The sequence below is a fragment of the Lithobates pipiens genome, unplaced genomic scaffold (genome assembly GCF_037356315.1).
Source record: "Lithobates pipiens isolate NorthernLeopardFrog02 unplaced genomic scaffold, aLitPip1_a1.2 Scaffold_3, whole genome shotgun sequence".
Taxonomy (NCBI): Eukaryota; Metazoa; Chordata; class Amphibia; order Anura; family Ranidae; genus Lithobates; species Lithobates pipiens.
Genome location: NW_027507790.1, coordinates 190,115,534 through 190,129,538, shown reverse-complemented (window position 1 = coordinate 190,129,538; position 14,005 = coordinate 190,115,534). Strand labels below are relative to the sequence as shown.

The 14,005-nt window shown below is 44.7% G+C and overlaps 1 protein-coding gene across 1 annotated transcript in view; it reads right to left on the bottom strand.

The window, feature by feature from the left end:
• PPWD1 (peptidylprolyl isomerase domain and WD repeat containing 1) overlaps positions 1-14,005 on the bottom strand; it is a 64,818-nt gene that overhangs the window by 27,856 nt on the left and 22,957 nt on the right. The gene's annotated exons all lie outside the window — the stretch shown is intronic.

Genomic DNA, 14,005 nt, shown 5'->3' with positions numbered 1-14,005 from the left:
GTGCATCTCTGAAATACATGCACATTTCCCCATGTTTTACCCCTTTAAAACAAGCACAGAAAATTGTTCATGTAGCACAAGGCACTCTAAGTTCTGTTGTGGGCTGACAGCATTTTGGCACATCAACACAATGGGATCAGACCTGCCCAGCTTTCTTTTTCTAAACTCCTGCATCGCACTAGGCAGTAATTTTCCACATTCTCCTGTCTCTGCGGCTGTGGGTGAGGATCCACATCATTTCCTGGGATTGCCGCACTGTCTCCTGGGATCTGGCGTTATTCATCCCAGGAGTCAGTGCGGTAGAGCCAAAGTGAAATATCGCGTGATTTCACGGACCACATCACAACGGGGACGGGAACTTCCGAATACGCCGCCCGTTGTGATGGCAACATTTTTGTTGACGCCGCTTGCCACTGAGCATGCGCGGGAACCAGCAAGGAATGCTGGTACTTCCAATGTAGTGGAACCAGGAAGTGATTGCTTGTGGGCTTCAAATGCCCACAAGCAAAATGAAAACCGCTAAAAACAAGATTTTTAAAACTGGCGATTTGAGATTAAAACTGACATGAATACTGAAAAACCATGTTAAAAGTGAGTAGAAGGTTATTATACTAGTAATTTGAAAGTTAAAAAGTAAAAAAAAAATTACTTATGTGCAGATCCGCTTTAAACATACATCAACAAAAGACAGGCCGTTTGTATTCTTAATGCTGTTAGAGGACTACAAGTTTTGTGATTCAGGGCTGTAGTGTGGCCAAAAAAAGCGTGTGTTTGAGGGACGGATCAAAAAGTAAAAATGGCCAGGTTACAGATCATATGTAGCAATGCACATGATGAGTTTGTTAGAAGCAGTGAAAATTGCTTCCATACCAGGCACAGTCTTCCATCTGCCAAGCATCTTCAGAAGGAAGTTGTCATAAGACCACAAATTCTCACTACAGAACAGCTGTCATACAGCCTGTACAGCAGAACATGCCCTCCTACTACATTTACATGTTTAGCTTCATGTACAAACAACACAAACTATTCTAATCAGAGACCCAGGGGCTCTCAAACACTAATGTGTAAAACATATGGACCTACCTACATCATATGGCATCTTTTGAAATGAGCTGGGCTTGTAAACAAATTGTGACATCATAAGGACATAGGGTAGATTACTTAAAGTGGTTGTAAACCTTCAGTTTTTTTTGTTAAATAAACATGCCTACACTTACCTGCTCTGTGCAATAGCTTTGCACAGAACAACTCCAATCCTCCTCTTCTGGGGTCCCCCACCAGTGCTCCAAGCCCCTCTTTATCGGGTGCCCCGGGGAAAGCTTCTTTCCCCGGGGCACCCATGCGGGCTCACTCCCAAGTCCCGCTGCTGTGTTCATTGACACAGACAAGGGGACTCTCCACCCTCCCCCCCCCTCGCATCCCTGGATTGGATTGGCAGCAGCGGGAGCCAATGGCTCCGGTTATAGATCTGTCCAATGAGGAAAGAACCAGCGGCTGGAGCTTAGAATGCATTAAAAGTGAAAAATCTTAAGCTTTTAGAACCACTTTAAAAAGGAGCACTGTCTGGGTTTCCCCCAACAACCAGTAGATACTGTATGGTGAGTAAGCACTGTCATCCTAGGCTGCTCAATTGAATAGGAGATACTGTTTGGCAAGCATGGTCACCCTAGGCATCTACAACCCCAGACAAAAAGTATGGAATCACCGCTCTTGGAAAATGTTCCATCAATTGTTTAATTTTGTAAAAAAAAAGCGTGGCCTAGCGTGCGGAGCCGTAGGAGCTCCTGGTCCTGACGGTCTCCATGAGGCACAATCTACAGCACCGCGGTCCGTATCTCTCCCAAACCACTCCTATGGGCAAGGGAAAGCCCAAGGAACAGCCTAAAGCCCCATACACACTATCAGATTTTCTGCTGATTTCTGTCTTCAGATTTACCAAAACCATATGAGGTCAAACCTTAGGAGTTTCAATGTGTATGCAATCAGGCAGGCCCTTGCACTACATGGTTTTGGTAATCTGAAGACAAAAATCAGCAGAAAATCTGATTGTGTGTATGGGGCTTAAGCCTGCCAGCGACCGAACCCAGGGAGATTTAGGAAGATTCCTAACCCAGGCTTCTGCGGCCTGGACGTCACAACAAAATTCCAAGATGGCGTCCGAGCCTCCGTCCCCAGCCAGATCTGAGCCTGCAGACATTTTACAGGTATGATCCAGGGGCAGCTCACCCTCCCTTGCTGACCTAGAACCATCCCTACACAGCCCCCATAACGCCTCCTTATACTCTGGGGACGGATGGGACATGGAATCGCAGATGCGATCCCTGCATTCATAAATGCGTTCCCTACCTTCAAAATCTCACTTTGAGCACCATGTCTCCCGCATGGGGCAGACATACAAACAGGAGATAACAGAGCTTGAGAGACAAAGGGATCCGCATGGAAGACATAGAAGGCACCACTGAGGGTATAAGCAATACTCTGCAATCCCACGAGGAAACCCTAAACTCACACTGTCATGCTGCAGCAACTCATGTACCACCAAGATGACATTGAGAACAGTAACAGATGGAACAATATTAGGATTCGGGGTATCCTTGAAACCATAGAACACAAAGACCTTGCTGGTGCAGTCACTTATCTTTTTTTTTTTAATTTCATAATCTTTATTCATTTTCAACATACTTTTACATAATAAAAGCAAAAAAAGCATTCTCTATAGCATGTGTAGCACTTATTTCACCTTTACAAATACAGTAATACTTTAGTGAGTAATAGAAAAACCTTTAGAAAACATTCCTATCCATGATGTGTCAATATTTCTTCTATCTAACCCCTCTTTTCGCTCATTGCTCATATAATCCTCCTTCCCCTCCTACTTCCTCTCTCTCTACCCAGCTTTCACCTCTCCCATACCTCATTCTGGGTATCTCATTCTATCCAGCCAGGGTTTCCACATCTTTTTAAATTCTTTAAAATTTCCTCTTCTCAAATATATCACCCTCTCTTTCCATATTGTCTCCATAGTTGCTGTCTGCCAGTCCACTACTGAAGGAGCATTTTTTGCTTGCCACCTTTGAGCTAACAATCTTCTCGCCTGAAACAAACATCTCAGTATTGCTTTATTGGTATGTCGCGATCTCCCTATTGCTTCACCCAGGCCCAGCACACATATCCTTGGATCCCCTCTGATCGTTACACCAAATGTTTCATTCAAGGTGATAACAATCTCTGACCAGTAACGAAACAATTTTGGGCATCGCCAGAACATGTGAGCTAGGTCACCAGACTCTTGACATCTAGGGCACCTATCATCTGCTCTACGTCCAAAACTGAACAGTCTTTTTGGCGTATAATAGGCCCTATGCAGCAGCATTAAGTGTGACATCTTCTGGGCGGGCGAAACTGAGATTGAGTAACCATCCTCCAATATTTTCCTCCACTGTTCATCCGTGAATGTTCCCAACTCCTCCTCCCATTTCCTTCTGCATTTAAACCCTTCTGGGCTTCCTATACTTCCTTCACATATGACTGGATATACATCCGCTATAAATCCTTTTGTCCTCACTGGGGCCTTTAATCTGGTAAAAATAGGGGAGCTATTCCACACAGGACCTTGCCTATTAAATTGTTTCCCTAGGGCGTGTCTGATTTGAAGGTATTTATAAAATGATTGTTTGGGTATATCAAACTCTGATCTTAAAGCACTAAATGTTTTTAATATTTTCCCTGTATATAACTGGGCCAACCTATCTATCCCTTTAACTTCCCAATCTTTATATACCCCTATTTCTTCCATTTCCTGCAGGTTTCGGTTGTCCCACAATGGGGTGTACTGAGTTAAGCCTCCCAGGCCTTTAATCGCCTTAACTGCCTTCCACACCTTTACTACTAGTTTTATTGTGGGTATTTTTTTTTTGGGAAATGAATTTGCCTCCAGAGCTTCTACAATATTCTTATGGGGTGTCTCCGTTAATATTAAGGCCTTATTAATTCCTCCACCCATCTCCTCGCTCATGTCCAGGTGTTGTAATTGCGCAGCTAAAAAATAGCTCCTTGGATGTGGAACTGCCATTCCACCTTTTCTTGTAGGTAATTGCAAGGTTTGTAGAGCTATCCTGGATACTCCCCCTTTCCATATAAGTTCTCGGAATAGTACCTCTATTTTCCTAAACCACATTATGTCTACCCAAATCGGGGAGTTATGTAACACATACAACAACTGAGGCATCCATACCATTTTAATCAAGTTACATCTCCCTGCATTCGATAATGGGAGTCTTTTCCAGATTTCGATTTTCTTCTTGAATTTAGCCATTAATGGAACCAAATTATCATTTATATATTTATTAGGATCTTTTTGTATGTGTATCCCCAGGTATTTCATGCGCTCCACAACTTCCAGCTGCGCGCCTGTCCCTGGGCTTTGGGCCCTACTTTTATCCAATGGCATAAGAACTGATTTTTCCCAGTTTATCTCCAGGCCAGAGAACCTCCCGAAATCTGAAATAAGTTTCATCCCTTGTCTGAGGGACTGCTCTGTGTCCCCCAGAAAGAGGAGAATATCGTCCGCATATAGCGCTATCCTCTCTTCCCTCGTCCTCCTTTGAAAACCGACCATATTCCTACTGGATCTAATTGCAATAGCTAATGGTTCTATTGCTAGGGCGAAGATCAGGGGTGACAAAGGGCACCCCTGTCTTGTCCCCCTCTCTAGAAAAATCCTATCTGAATATTCATTATTGACCCTAATTCTAGCACTAGGGCCGTTATACAGAGTTTTTACCCATGCAATAAGATTAGGGCCAAACCCAAATTCCCTCAGTACCCGCCAGATATAGGGCCATTCTAAACTATCGAAGGCTTTGATTACATCTAAAGCCATTATTGCCTTATTGCCATCATTCTCTATAGGTACCTGCATATTAAGATATAGTCTTCTTATGTTTGTGCTAGTAGTTCTGCCCGGGATGAAACCTGTTTGGTCGGGATGTATCAGCCTGGAAATAATTTTATTCAATCTAATGGCTAATACTTTGGCTAATATTTTAGCATCCGCACAGAGAAGGGAAATGGGTCGATAGGACTGTGTTTCCAATGGGTCCTTCCCCTCCTTGTGTAAGACTATTATTGTTGCCTCAGTCATTGAAGTTGGCAATCTCCCCTCTTTTTTTGCCCAGTTAAATACTTTCAGGAGCTCTGGAAGCAATATTTTACTGTAATATTTATAGGTTTCCAAAGGAAGACCATCTGGCCCTGAGGATTTCTTATTGGCCATTGCTGCTACTGCGCACTGGATTTCCTCAATTGTTAATGGGGCTTCCATTATCTCATTCTCCTCCTTTGTTAGGGAAGGCATTTTGATATTCGAAAAGAACCTATCCATATCCTCGCCAACCTCTGTCCCCCGTGAAGAATACAGTTTGGCATAGAATACCCTAAAGGTATCAGTAATCACTGAGCTCTGTGCTGATATTTCTCCTTTCTCAGTCCTTATTACTGGGACAGTGGATGGCGAGGAGTTACTTCTTACAATCTGTGCCAACATCTTTCCTACTTTTTCCCCTTCCCCATATTCCACTTGTTTCTGGAACAGTTTTTTATTCTCTATTTTCCTAATAACCACTGCCTTGTGTTCCCGTTGTTTCTCTAACCATGTTTTTTTTTTCTCTGGGGTGGGGTTTTCTATATAGGCTCTCTCTGCTATTACTAGATCCCTTTCAACCCTATCCTCCCATTCATTAGATGTTTTCTTAACATTCGCTACCTGTTGGATAAGAATACCCCTAAGATAGGCCTTCAATGCATCCCATATTACTCCAATCTCTGCAGACCCGCTGTTAAACTCCACAAACTCTGCCACACTAAACAGCACCCTCTCGGGGTCCCCAATTAACTCAAACCACACTGGATTCATATTCCATACTCTTGGGGGCTTTATCCCTCCTAGATTTACCGAAACTGTCACTAGCGAGTGATCTGACACCCCTCTAGGTTGATAAACTATTTCCTTTACTACACGGCTTGCCTCCTCATTCCCAAGGACTAAATCTATCCTTGAGAGTGAGGAGTATGAGCTTGAGAAACATGAATATTGTAACTGGTCCGGGTTACGCTTTCTCCATATATCAGACAGGCCCCCCTCCAGCAAAAATCGAGACAGCCGAGTCTCAGCCTCCGTTTGCATATATATTCCTGGTGGAAACCTATCCTGGCTTTTATTTATAACCTCATTAAAGTCTCCCATTACTATAACAGGAATCCCCGATTTGTCCGCTATAAATTCCATCAAATAATATAAAACTTCCATTTTAAATGGGGGAGGAATGTAAACATTTGCAAAAACATACTCCTGATTTTCAATTACACAGTGTAAAAAGACAAACCGCCCTTCTTTATCTATATTGATCTGCCGACAGGAGAACGCCACCTCTCTCCTTACCAACACGGCCACTCCCCTCGAGTAAGAGGTGTGGACTGAATGGTACTGGACTTGAAATTTCCTACTCTGAGTTTTTAATATAGTTTCTTTACTTAGGTGTGTCTCCTGTAGGCAGATCAATCCTACTCCACACTTTTCCAAGGTGTCGAACACTACTGCTCTTTTTACAGAGGCTCCCAGCCCTCGGACATTCCAAGAGCCAATATTCAAAACTCTGGACTGCATAACTCTAGGAAGTGTGGAAAAAGAAAAAAGAAGAGCGAGAAAAGAGTAAAACCTGAAGGCTCAAAATTAACATTTAAATTGCTTGAATTCCCTGACGTTGAGCAGAAATAATCCCTGCTTCTCCCTCTATAGTTCATGCCGAAGAGGCGAATGCAATGGGGGGATGTAAAAAGAAAAGTGCAATCCCACTTAGTGAGTACTTTAATAAAGCTATACCATCTTTTATACTTCCTAGTGTCAACCCTTCTCAGTCTCCTCTTGTGAGCGTGAGATCCAAACCTTCTATCTACACACACCATTACCCCGTATTTACTCATTACTTTTAAATTAACATCTATGACTGTGCTAATATTACCTATTTCCTTTTCCTGAATTTTGTATGCTTCCATCTTCCCTGTTCCCTCCCCCCTACCCTCTCCATACCTATCTAGGTTACCCCTAGGGGTTTTTACCGTGACCACTACACTCCCACACATACCCACATGCTCCCCCCTCCCCACTCCTTCTCTCATGCTTCCATCCCCACCCACCTCCCACTCCCCCCCAATACTCAACAACCCCCCCTTTTGACCCTCCCCTTCCTCAAGCATAAATTCTTACTATATTGTGTGCCATTCTCTGCACCCTGACTTTAGTGTGTCATCTACCCTTACTTCATTTACAGTGCACCCATTGCATCCCCCCTTCGCTAATCTTCCCCTCTCCCGATAAAAGAGGGAGGGGAAAGGAGAAAAAAAAAAAAAAAAAAAAAAAAAAAAAACAAAAGAAAAGAAAGGATAAATGAAGTGAAAAGGGGGTCATACACATGCATATATAAAAAAGAAAAACACATCATTTCTTCAATAACTGATCTCCCTTCTCCTGCATCCATGCTTCTACCCTTGCAGGCGTATCAAAAAATAAAGTCTCTCCCAATGCTACTACCCGTAACCTTGACGGATAGAGCAGAGCATATGTAATGTCCAATTTCTGGAGTCTACGCTTGACTTCTATAAACTCCGCTCTGCGCTTCTGCAAATCAGGGGAAAAGTCAGAGTAAAACGAGATTTTAGCGCCCTTGTAGCTGACACTCCCCATCTCCCTGGCCCTCCGAAGCAAAACAACCTTATCCCGGAAGTTCAAAAATTTGATTAGTACAGATCTAGGCTGACCCCCCCGATGCATAATTCTAGGCGGAACTCTATGTGCCCTTTCAATAGCAAATTGTTGGGAGAAAGACTCTCTGCCAAACACTTCAACAAGCCATTTTTCCAGAAACTCAGCTGTGTCAGAGCCTTCACACTTCTCGGGGAGGCCTACCAGTCTTATATTGTCCCTGCGGAGTCTGTTTTCCAATTCATCCAGTTTCCCTTCATATTTGCCCATCTGTATTTTTAAATCTTTGACCTCTTGATTTAATGGATACACCTCATCTTCAATCTGAGAAATTCTACCTTCTGCTGCTGTTAATCTGTCAACCGTTAACTGAAGTTCCTGCCGTATAAAGGCCAGCTCTTCTTTAATACTTCTTGTTTGATCGCATAACTCCAATAATGATTGTTTGCAAACGTTAACAGCCCCAAGGACCTCCTTCAGCGTCGGCTCTTCTTCACCATTTATTGGGTGTACCAGCATGGGATCTGACTCTGATCTTCCAATTGCACCCGCGTTTTTGTTATTTATTTGTTTTACGCCTGTTTGTGACAGTTGCCCTTGACTCTTTCTGTCCGTTGGAGGTTTTACTAGACTCCCCTGTCCCCCCTTGGTTGGCGTGTTATCGGGAGTATGAGCATGGGCATATTTTTCCAACTTGGCCGCAGCAGCTATCCCAGCTGTTGTTGCAGTGAACTGGGGGTCTTTTTCTTTATCTTTTTCTTTGGCGGATCTCAAAGATTGCGCCCCCACATTTTCCTGCCTGGCATGCTCCTCCCCCCTCCTCCTTGCAGACATCGTTCAGATCCGTAAGTGTCCCCGGGAAAAAAAAAAAAAAAAAAAACAATAACGTTTTTTGAAGGGGGGTAATTTCCCTAGGCCAAGGCAAAAAAAAAAAAAAAAAAAAGGGGAGGAGAGGTCGGCTTCAGCTACTCCGCAGTCGGTCCAGAACTTTAAACATGAGTGGATTTGATTTGAACTAATTTCTTAAAGGGAAAGCAGCAGCAGGAGCTATTTTTTCCAGTATATGTATTTGTATATTTCTTTCTTACTGCAACACTTTCCCCAAGGATAATACAGCGTTCACAACAACTCCCCTCTTATTTCTCCTTTAAATCAACTCAAACGGGGCAATGATGGGGGGGATCTGGCTTGAAATAAAACGTCTCTCCACAGTCACTGCATAACAATATATAATATATCTATGCCTTTAAATTTCTTCGCTGGGTTTAGCTGGCTTTTACCTGGAAGTGGCTGTGCCTCCTCCCCAGTCTCAGTGATGTGGCTCCTCTCTCGAGCGGATCTCACGGGATTTCACCTCCAGGGGCTGAGCTGAGAGATCTCCCCTCCGTTCACCCTCCTCCACACACCGCCGGTGCTCAAAAGATCCCACCGCTCCGCCACACTCTGCCTCTCCCGACCGTCAGCAACCACTGCTGGGCACCACAGGTCTCCCCAGCACACCGAGCCAGAGCCTTCTCCGTTAGGGAGATCAAACGGGGATGTCACAGGCGCAGCTGATACCAGCTCCCGTCAGCGTGCAGTGAGAGCACACATCTCTCTCACACTCACTCCTCACACACCGCCGCCATCACCATCCGGTCACGCCCCCCCCCCCGTGTTTAGCATTTCTTGCAGTCACTTATCTTTAATCAAATTACTCCAGCAACCTAAAGACATCCATATTGAACTGGACAGAGTACATAGCACCTCGGGCCCAAGGAACTCCTTTGTCCGCGACACCTTATGCAGGGTCCATTTCCATAAAATTAAAGAAGACATAATGCGAGCCGCCAGCACGCAAGACTCCATCAGGCTGAATGACACCCCCTGTGATGCCATGAGACATTCTCTTAAACCACTTACATGACTTCTGCAGGAGAGACACATTAAGTATCAATGGCGGTTCCCATAACAACTCAGGGTCCATCATGAGGGCAAGATGGCCCTCTTCTGCCACGATTTCTGAGCCCCTTGGGGTTGCCACATGTTTCAATACCAGACTGGCCTCTCCAAAATACCACACCTGGCCTCCCATACAACTCTCAATGGCAAAGATCCAGCAAGCAGGAGCGCCCCAGATCTACCTCCCAGAAGCCGCCTGATGACGACTCCTCCAAAGGCCTCAAGTCTTGAACACTCTTCCCCTGGAGCTCAGTTTCTTTAGCTCCACCACAGGGCACTTGTTTTTCAGCCTGTTTTGCTGAACGACCTGTCTGGGACTGCCAACAAAGGCCACACATTGGCCCTGATGCTTATTGTTGCGCAGATCCAGCCCTGCTCTACCGTTCACTTTTTTTGTCTCTATTTTTTCTCTGGGCTGTTCTGCTCTGATTTTTTTTTTGGGCAGTTTGAGTTAACATTAACACTTAATTCTTATATTTGTACTAATTTGGTGAGCCCGATTTTATGCCTCTCGTTCAGCGCTCCAGCACTTGCGGTTCAGATCATCGGATCCCTTTGACGCCTGCATGGCCGCATGTTGCCCCGGGTTGGGGATCCCGTTTCCCTATGCGTCTTCCCGGCAGGGTGGGGAGGCTTGCCATCTGCACTCCCACTTAGTCACACTAGGCCGGGTTCCTGTGTCGGCCACCTGTGGGAGTGATCACCCTGCCGGCGGCATCCCTGATCACCTCCAGACGTAGTGTGCCATGCACGCACACAGGTTTTTCCACGGGGGACTTCATGACTTTGCGTATTTTACAGTGGAGGCGACGACAGGGGTCAGGGCCCCGCCTTCAGGGACGTCAAGGGAGTCACACGAGGCACACCATTGGCGGCCATAGTCCCCCTCTGCGTGCCAGGGACAGGACAAACGGCACCTGTAGTTAATTTCACCAGTACCCTTGTAATTAAGGATACTACTTAATCTCTGGGATGAGGGTTGATCCAAATGTGATCCCCTCACACCCCTCTTGAACGGCCAGACTGTTTAAGTGTCTGTTTATTAAAAGTCAGCAACTACACTTTTTGTAGCTGCTGACTTTTAATAAACATAAAAAGCCTGGAACTCCGCTTGAACATGGACGTTGAGCTTTTCGCAAAAGCCCTAGCGAACCGCTTCTCCCCTTTACTACCCGCAATTATTCACAAAGATCAGGTGGGGTTCTAAAACACCACTAAAACCATCCACCTCACCTACATTCAACGACATAACCGGAAAACATGCCTTTTGTTCTTTGACGCAGAAAAGGCGTTAGACCAAGTCAATTGGCAATTCTTATGCCTTTCCTTAGAACAGATATTACTAGGCCTCACTTTTGTATCCAAGGTTATGGGATTATACTCCCGCCCCTCAACTTCAGTTTCAGTCAATGGCTCCTCATCTACTCCATTTCACATCTCTTATGGTACCCGCCAGGGATGTCCCTTCTTCCCTCTACTTTTCATCCTGGTGAAAGAACATCTAGCATCAGACAGAACGAAAATATAGCAAGGATTCAGACACCATCCGCCGACCACAAGCTTTCACTGGATAATCTCTTAGGGTATATTCAACATCCACACATGTCCCTTCCCTCCCTGATGCACGAATTTCACAGATTTGGGGAATTTAGCAATTGTAAACTAAATATGTCCAAGACAGAAGCCCTTAATATCTCCTTACCACCTACTACACTTGCCCAAGTGAAGACCAACTTCTCTTTCCAATGGGGCTCCAGGGGCATTTCTTACCTGGGGATAATGATCCCATCCAATCTCTCAAATCTCTATACCCTTAACTACCTCCCCTTGCTGACTCAACTTAGGAAGGAACTGGACACCTGGAACCTAACGCCACTACACTGGTTTGGGCGTATAAATACTATTAAAATGGACACCCTTTCCAAATTACTTTACATGTTTCAAACTGTGACTATCTCTGTCCCCAAACACTTCTTTAAATTTCTGTGATCCGTGACCATGCGCTTCATCTGGCACCAGGGAATGTCTCGTATCCACAATATGTTACCAACATACCCCAAAAATCAGGGCGGATTAGGCCTTCCAGACTTCAAACTGTACTACAGGGCAACGCTGCTATCTAGGATGCTGGAATGGTTCCCCTGGCCCATCCACTATAGTGGAACAAGATCTCTCCACAACCGGCCTCCGGGCACTACTATGGGGATATGACCAGAAGCTACACCTTCTCTCCACCTCCACGCTACACCTATGGTACAAACACAGACTAGCATTGTTGCTGTCCTCAGTCCCATCACCCTTGCTCCTTGCACTGCTGCTTGTTCCTCTGGATCCATGCTGCCGAGGTTCCTAGCACTGTCCGGCAGCTTTTATATTTATTTAATTTTCCCGGTCCATTCAAAGTTGCTAGGACCGGAAATGACACCAGCTAAGTCCACCTCCTTCCCCTGCATTCCAGCGCCCGGAACCAGAAGCTGTGTGCGCCGCCGGAAGTCCCACCCCTGGCCAGAAATGACATGCTCCCCACTTGGGACCCGGAAAGCATGGAGGCTGGCAAAAGAGGAGACACTTATCCCACCGCTGTACAGCTTGCCGCCCCTCTTTCCAGCCAGCAGCTGCTGGTCTGAAGAGAGCGGGGACCTCCAGCAGCCTGAAACCTCGGACATGAAGAGGAGGAGACACTGGAGGACCCCCTCCCGTAAGGGGGCATGCTGGACTGGCCTGTACCACAGATTATACACATAGGCATGACCCTTACACCCCACCTAGAGAGAGTAGCACACCTTTGGTTCCCTGCAGCTCTTGCACTATGGTGGAGGAAACACTACAACTGAGGCCATGGTGGAAGTTAGCGGTCTTTAAAGAAAGTAAATGCAGTGTTAACTGGGAAAATGGGTGGAGCTGTGCTCTTCTCCAGGTACTATCCTGAAAGACGAGGTGAGAAAAAAAAAATCAAGGTTACAGCGGGCTAAAGAAAAGCAATTATGGACTGTGGATGACTGGATAAAACGCATAGTCAGTGATGAATCACCAATCTACATTGGACAGGGTGAGGATGCTGGAACTTTTGTTCGGTGTCATTCCAATGAAACATATGAAGACGACTGCCTGAAGAAAATATGCAAATTTCCACAATTATTGATGATATGGGGTTGCATGTCAGGTAAAGGTACGGGATGGTTCTCTTATCCACATGCTTTGGTGATGCCCAAAGCTTTGTTACTGGGAAAAAAATATTTGTAACCCTAAATTTATTGTGCTTCACTGAGATAACAGGAACGCCTAAACTTGCACTACTGGGAATAATTCCTGATGGAACGTTGCCAGTAGAAAAGTACACTATGTGGATAAAATCCCTATATTTAGCATGTAAAATTATTTTACAAAAATGGTCATCTGCTGATCCTCCAACCCATAAACAATGGGTTGAGAAACTTAATTACACACTCAAAAGAGAAAAATTAACATATAAACATAGAGGTACACCCCAAAGGTTTGGTAAAATATGGTCATGCTGGATAGATCTAGTAATCAACTATATGATGGTTTACCTAGTGGAGAGGAGTGAGGTAGAAGAGTTAGATGGGGGCATATAGAAGTAGTAAAGGAGTGAGGTGTAGAAGACACTAAATTAGTGCGCAATAAAAATATAACTTGATGCTGTATAGAGGAAGCTGCCATGGTTTAAAGTTTGAAATTAGCGGTGAACAACTTGTTGAGTAAAATGTATCTATAATGTTTTGTTTAGTATACGCTAAATTACTTTAGTCCGAGAGGTGGCAGGTTTATTTGATAATGATTTTCTATACATATGTTAATTTGAGAGTTATAAATGTAGGAAAGAATAGACTAATTGCTCTGGAAAATGTGGTAAAGCAAGAGTTAATGTATATACCACTTCAGCTCCAGATTTTAACCACTTCATGCAAAGCCCATTTTTTTGCTATGCGGCACTGCTTCACTTTAACTAGAATTGCGTGGTCATGCAACGCTGTACCCGAAAGAAATTTATAGAATTTTTTTTCCCACAGAGATGTGTTCGGTGAAGATCAGAGATGATCGCCAGGTGCTGGCAGTCAATCACTGGCCGGGGCCCAGTGATCAGTATATGCTGTGACGAACCACAACACAGCTGGGCAGGTGCGCCACCCTTACCCAGAAATGCAGAATCACGCATATATACATAATTCTGTGTAAACAACCGTACTGTCGCTGTAACAGCGCGTGATCAGAAAGTAGATAAAAAAGGAAACTTTTTTTTTTTTAGATTTTAAAATAAATTGATGGGGAGTCAGAGCCCATGGC